This window comes from Pleurodeles waltl, unplaced genomic scaffold (genome assembly GCF_031143425.1).
Source record: "Pleurodeles waltl isolate 20211129_DDA unplaced genomic scaffold, aPleWal1.hap1.20221129 scaffold_39, whole genome shotgun sequence".
NCBI classification, from domain to species: domain Eukaryota; kingdom Metazoa; phylum Chordata; class Amphibia; order Caudata; family Salamandridae; genus Pleurodeles; species Pleurodeles waltl.
Genome location: NW_027150097.1, coordinates 2,623,293 through 2,630,000, shown reverse-complemented (window position 1 = coordinate 2,630,000; position 6,708 = coordinate 2,623,293). Strand labels below are relative to the sequence as shown.

The 6,708-nt window shown below is 43.2% G+C and overlaps 2 non-coding genes across 2 annotated transcripts; both read right to left on the bottom strand.

Moving 5' to 3' along the window:
* Positions 1-3,162: 3,162 nt before the first annotated feature.
* Positions 3,163-3,235, bottom strand: TRNAT-UGU (transfer RNA threonine (anticodon UGU)). Its single transcript has one exon. It is a non-coding gene; the product is annotated as a tRNA-Thr (tRNA).
* A 1,763-nt stretch (positions 3,236-4,998) lies between these two features.
* Positions 4,999-5,071, bottom strand: TRNAT-UGU (transfer RNA threonine (anticodon UGU)). The gene has a single exon. It is a non-coding gene; the product is annotated as a tRNA-Thr (tRNA).
* Positions 5,072-6,708: the final 1,637 nt, after the last annotated feature.

Sequence of the window (6,708 nt, the reverse complement as noted above, 5' to 3'; positions counted from 1 at the left end):
CTTGAGTGCAAGGGTATCTGCCTTATGTTCAGGAGAGCTGATGTGCATAAAGGGATATCTTCCTCCAACAATCCTAGGAGATTTTTTAGAGTCAAGCCTGCGCTAGAATGCGCTTGCGCATGCGTATTGCTTGCGAGACGCTGTAGTAGTTAGAAAAGGGCTAGGAGCCCCGTCCATTTCACGTTGGTGTCTTTCATTGGTTCGTGGGCTTCCCTGTTAAAATCTGCTTGCTTTTGTTAATGGAAGGCATGCATACGTCATGCCTTTTCCGGTGGTTAGCCCTCCTTGAGCGCAGCGACCAAGTACTGAAAACATAGGAGGCTCGCTGTTTTCCATCTGGTTTGTGGACTACTTTTTCTCTTTTTTTCACAGCACGATCTCGTTTGACAGAAGTCGAGCTCATTGCATGACATCGACCCTGTTACATAATTAATTGAACTTTTGCCGGTTACATAGATAATTGCACTTTTGCCGATAGGTTTCAATATGAGTGAACTGTAGCAGCGCGATTGCGCTCATTATTTATATTTAATGAGTCAAGAAAAGTCTGGTTGGGAGTTTACAACTGCTAATAGCTCTATCTCGGAGAAATGCCAGACCAGTTGTATTGCAAGTACTTGTTTACTCTTTGTATCTGTTCTGCTAATTGCAGCACACCACATGCAAAGAGGCAGTGACATGGAGAAATAAATACATCTGTTCTCCTTACAACAGCCTCGAGGAGGCGCACCATTGTGGCACAAAACCATGACTGTATGTTTTTGTAAACATGGGTTTACATCAAAATCCATGTGTGGATGTACAAGAAAACCATGTACCACCTGTGGAACACCTACCTGACGCAAAGTAAAGCATGGCAGAGCAAGGTGCTGTGTCCTGTTACTTTTTCTTAACATGTGCATGGCTTTGTAAATACCAAAAAACTCATTGTGTTAATGCTGCATCGAAAAAGAGATGCAACCCGATGAAAAATCTGTTTAAACATGGGCCTAAAGGTACACTTAAATTCCGGACCCGAAAAAAAGAACAAGTTAAAATCTCACAGTGAAATCAGGATGATATTAAAAAAATGACGTGCATTGGAAAGGACGTGGCTGAAGGGGCACCAAAGCCAATGACCAAGTCAAGAATGATATTTTGGGATGTCACACTCTAAACATCCCCCATACTCACACAAGTCAATTGTATGACCCTGTAGGAGTCTTGTGTTTGTCATTCCACTGACACTGTGTGTAATGCCCCCCTTTCTTGCGTGCTTTGCCCTGTGTCGCCTTTGTTTTTCTATCTTGAAAAGAATATTTGTAGTGAGGCTCCCCAATGAACTAAAAAGTGTTGTTAAATCCAAAATGTTTGTGAGGCCCCAGTGAGATTTGAACTCACAACCCCTGAGCTATGGAGCCAGGAGCTTGTCAGGATGCTGTGCTGGGGACCATATGAAGGAGCAGAGCATACCTGAGTTACAATGGAATCAGCAGGAGAGAGGATTGTGTGAGTCTGAGAAAGAAAAGGGGCATAGCTTCAAACCTCAATCTGGCATAGCTTTCCAAGGCTACTATTGCCAGTGATTGTGTATTTTAAAAAGGTAGTAAATTTGTATCCTTTCAAGGAGTACATCTATGGGTGCAGATTTGCTACTTTTTTGGTAAACTGATCACTAATTGGAATATTTAGAAAGAAGGGACGCAGTGCAGCACAGCCAGCAAAGTTCCTTTGTGCGTCACTCGAAGAGAGCAGAACTGAGACATATCTTCACAGAAATGGTGCAGTTCTGCTCTTTGTCTATGCAAAGGTGCACTTCGGGCTGCCTTGAGTGCAAGGGTATCTGCCTTATGTTCAGGAGAGCTGATGTGCATAAAGGGATATCTTCCTCCAACTATCATAGGAGATTTTTTAGAGTCAAGCCTGCGCTAGAATGCGCTTGCGCATGCGTATTGCTTGCGAGACGCTGTTGTAGTCAGAAAAGGGCTAGGAGCCCCGTCCATTTCACGTTGGTGTCTTTCATTGGTTCGTGGGCTTCCCTGTTAAAATCTGCTTGCTTTCGTTAGTGGAAGGCATGCATACGTCATGTCTTTTCCGGTGGTTAGCCCTCCATGAGCGCAGCGACCAAGTACTGAAAACATAGGAGGCTCGCTGTTTTCCATCTGGTTTGTGGACTACTTTTTCTCTTTTTTTCACAGCACGATCTCGTTTGACAGAAGTCGAGCTCATTGCATGACATCGACCCTGTTACATAATTAATTGAACTTTTGCCGGTTACATAGATAATTGCACTTTTGCCGATAGGTTTCAATATGAGTGAACTGTAGCAGCGCGATTGCGCTCATTATTTACATTTAATGAGTCAAGAAAAGTCTGGTTGGGAGTTTACAACTGCTAATAGCTCTATCTCGGAGAAATGCCAGACCAGTTGTATTGCAAGTACTTGTTTACTCTTTGTATCTGTTCTACTAATTGCAGCACACCACATGCAAAGAGGCAGTGACATGGAGAAATAAAGACATCTGTTCTCCTTAGAACAGCCTCGAGGAGGCGCACCATTGTGGCACAAAACCATGACTGTATGTTTTTGTAAACATGGGTTTGCATCAAAATCCATGTGTGGATGTACAAGAAAACCATGTACCACCTGTGGAACACCTACCTGACGCAAAGTAAAGCATGGCAGAGCAAGGTGCTGTGTGCTGTTAATTTTTCTTAACATGTGCATGGCTTTGTAAATACCAAAAAACAAATTGTGTTAATGCTGCATCGAAAAAGTGATGCAACCCGATGAAAAATCTGTTTAAACATGGGCCTCAATGTACACTTAAATTCCGGACCCGAAAAAAAGAACAAGTTAAAATCTCACAGTGAAATCAGGATGATATTAAAAAAATGACATGTGCATTGGAAAGGACGTGGCTGAAGGGGCACCAAAGCCAACGACCAAGTCAAGAATGATATTTTGGGATGTCACACTCTAAACATCCCCCATACTCACACAAGTCAATTGTATGACCCTGTAGGAGTCTTGTGTTTGTCATTCCACTGACACTGTGTGTAATGCCCCCCGTTCTTGCGTGCTTTGCCCTGTGTCGCCTTTGTTTTTCTATTTTGAAAAGAATATTTGTAGTGAGGCTCCCCAATGAACTAAAAAGTGTTGTTAAATCCAAAATGTTTGTGAGGCCCTAGTGAGATTTGAACTCACGACCCCTGGTTTACAAGACCAGTGCTCTAACCCCTGAGCTATGGAGCCAGGAGCTTGTCGGGATGCCGTGCTGGGGACTATATGAAGGAGCAGAGCATACCTGAGTTACAATGGAATCAGCAGGAGAGAGGATTGTGTGAGTCTGAGAAAGAAAAGGGGCATAGCTTCAAACCTCAATCTGGCATAGCTTTCCAAGGCTACTATTGCCAGTGATTGTGTATTTTAAAAAGGTAGTAAATTTGTATCCTTTCAAGGAGTACATCTATGGGTGCAGATTTGCTACTTTTTTGGTAAACTGATCACTAATTGGAATATTTAGAAAGAAGGGACGCAGTGCAGCACAGCGAGCAAAGTTCCTTTGTGCGTCACTCGAAGAGAGCAGAACTGAGACATATCTTCACTGAAATGGTGCAGTTCTGCTCTTTGTCTATGCAAAGGTGCACTTCGGGCTGCCTTGAGTGCAAGGGTATCTGCCTTATGTTCAGGAGAGCTGATGTGCATAAAGGGATATCTTCCTCCAACTATCATAGGAGATTTTTTAGAGTCAAGCCTGCGCTAGAATGCGCTTGCGCATGCGTATTGCTTGCGAGACGCTGTTGTAGTTAGAAAAGGGCTAGGAGCCCCGTCCATTTCACGTTGGTGTCTTTCATTGGTTCGTGGGCTTCCCTGTTAAAATCTGCTTGCTTTCGTTAGTGGAAGGCATGCATACGTCATGCTTTTTCCGGTGGTTAGCCCTCCTTGAGCGCAGCGACCAAGTACTGAAAACAAAGGAGGCTCGCTGTTTTCCATCTGGTTTGTGGACTACTTTTTCTCTTTTTTTTCACAGCACAATCTCGTTTGACAGAAGTCGAGCTCATTGCATGACATCGACCCTGTTACATAATTAATTGAACTTTTGCCGGTTACATAGATAATTGCACTTTTGCCGATAGGTTTCAATATGAGTGAACTGTAGCAGCACGATCGCGCTCGTTATTTACATTTAATGAGTCAAGAAAAGTCTGGTTGGGAGTTTACAACTGCGAATAGCTCTATCTCGGAGAAATGCCAGACCAGTTGTATTGCAAGTGCTTGTTTACTCCTTGTATCTGTTCTGCAAATTGCAGCACACCACATGCAAAGAGGCAGTAACATGGAGAAATAAAGACATCTGTTCTCCTTACACCAGCCTCGGGGAGGCGCACCATTGTGGCACAAAACCATGACTGTATGTTTTTGTAAACATGGGTTTACATCAAAATCCATGTGTGGATGTACAAGAAAACCATGTACCACCTGTGGAACACCTACCTGACGCAAAGTAAAGCATGGCAGAGCAAGGTGCTGTGTGCTGTTACTTTTTCTTAACATGTGCATGGCTTTGTAAATACCAAAAAACTCATTGTGTTAATGCTGCATCGAAAAAGTGATGCAACCCGATGAAAAATCTGTTTAAACATGGGCCTAAAGGTACACTTAAATTCCGGACCCGAAAAAAAGAACAAGTTAAAATCTCACAGTGAAATCAGGATGATATTAAAAAAATGACATGTGCATTGGAAAGGACGTGGCTGAAGGGGCACCAAAGCCAATGACCAAGTCAAGAATGATATTTTGGGATGTCACACTCTAAACATCCCCCATACTCACACAAGTCAATTGTATGACCCTGTAGGAGTCTTGTGTTTGTCATTCCACTGACACTGTGTGTAATGCCCCCCTTTCTTGCGTGCTTTGCCCTGTGTCGCCTTTGTTTTTCTATCTTGAAAAGAATATTTGTAGTGAGGCTCCCCAATGAACTAAAAAGTGTTGTTCAATCCAAAATGTTTGTGAGGCCCCAGTGAGATTTGAACTCACAACCCCTGGTTTACAAGACCAGTGCTCTAACCCCTGAGCTATGGAGCCAGGAGCTTTTCGGGATGCCGTGCTGGGGACTATATGAAGGAGCAGAGCATACCTGCGTTACAATGGAATCAGCAGGAGAGAGGATTGTGTGAGTCTGAGAAAGAAAAGGGGCATAGCTTCAAACCTCAATCTGGCATAGCTTTCCAAGGCTACTATTGCCAGTGATTGTGTATTTTAAAAAGGTAGTAAATTTGTATCCTTTCAAGGAGTACATCTATGGGTGCAGATTTGCAACTTTTTTGGTAAACTGATCACTAATTGGAATATTTAGAAAGAAGGGACGCAGTGCAGCACAGCCAGCAAAGTTCCTTTGTGCGTCACTCGAAGAGAGCAGAACTCAGACATATCTTCACAGAAATGGTGCAGTTCTGCTCTTTGTCTATGCAAAGGTGCACTTCGGGCTGCCTTGAGTGCAAGGGTATCTGCCTTATGTTCAGGAGAGCTGATGTGCATAAAGGGATATCTTCCTCCAACTATCATAGGAGATTTTTTAGAGTCAAGCCTGCGCTAGAATGCGCTTGCGCATGCGTATTGCTTGCGAGACGCTGTTGTAGTTAGAAAAGGGCTAGGAGCCCCGTCCATTTCACGTTGGTGTCTTTCATTGGTTCGTGGGCTTCCCTGTTAAAATCTGCTTGCTTTCGTTAGTGGAAGGCATGCATACGTCATGCTTTTTCCGGTGGTTAGCCCTCCTTGAGCGCAGCGACCAAGTACTGAAAACAAAGGAGGCTCGCTGTTTTCCATCTGGTTTGTGGACTACTTTTTCTCTTTTTTTTCACAGCACAATCTCGTTTGACAGAAGTCGAGCTCATTGCATGACATCAACCCTGTTACATAATTAATTGAACTTTTGCCGGTTACATAGATAATTGCACTTTTGCCGATAGGTTTCAATATGAGTGAACTGTAGCAGGGCGATTGCGCTCATTATTTACATTTAATGAGTCAAGAAAAGTCTGGTTGGCAGTTGACAACTGCTAATAGCTCTATCTCGGAGAAATGCCAGACCAGTTGTATTGCAAGTGCTTGTTTACTCTTTGTATCTGTTCTGCAAATTGGAGCACACCACATGCAAAGAGGCAGTAACATGGAGAAATAAAGACATCTGTTCTCCTTACACCAGCCTCGGGGAGGCGCACCATTGTGGCACAAAACCATGACTGTATGTTTTTGTAAACATGGGTTTACATCAAAATCCATGTGTGGGTGTACAAGAAAACCATGTACCACCTGTGGAACACCTACCTGACGCAAAGTAAAGCATGGCAGAGCAAGGTGCTGTGTGCTGTTACTTTTTCTTAACATGTGCATGGCTTTGTAAATACCAAAAAACAAATTGTGTTAATGCTGCATCGAAAAAGTGATGCAACCCGATGAAAAATCTGTTTAAACATGGGCCTAAATGTACACTTAAATTCCGGACCCGAAAAAAAGAACAAGTTAAAATCTCACAGTGAAATCAGGATGATATTAAAAAAATGACATGTGCATTGGAAAGGACGTGGCTGAAGGGGCACCAAAGCCAACGACCAAGTCAAGAATGATATTTTGGGATGTCACACTCTAAACATCCCCCATACTCACACAAGTCAATTGTATGACCCTGTAGGAGTCTTGTGTTTGTCATTCCACTGACACTG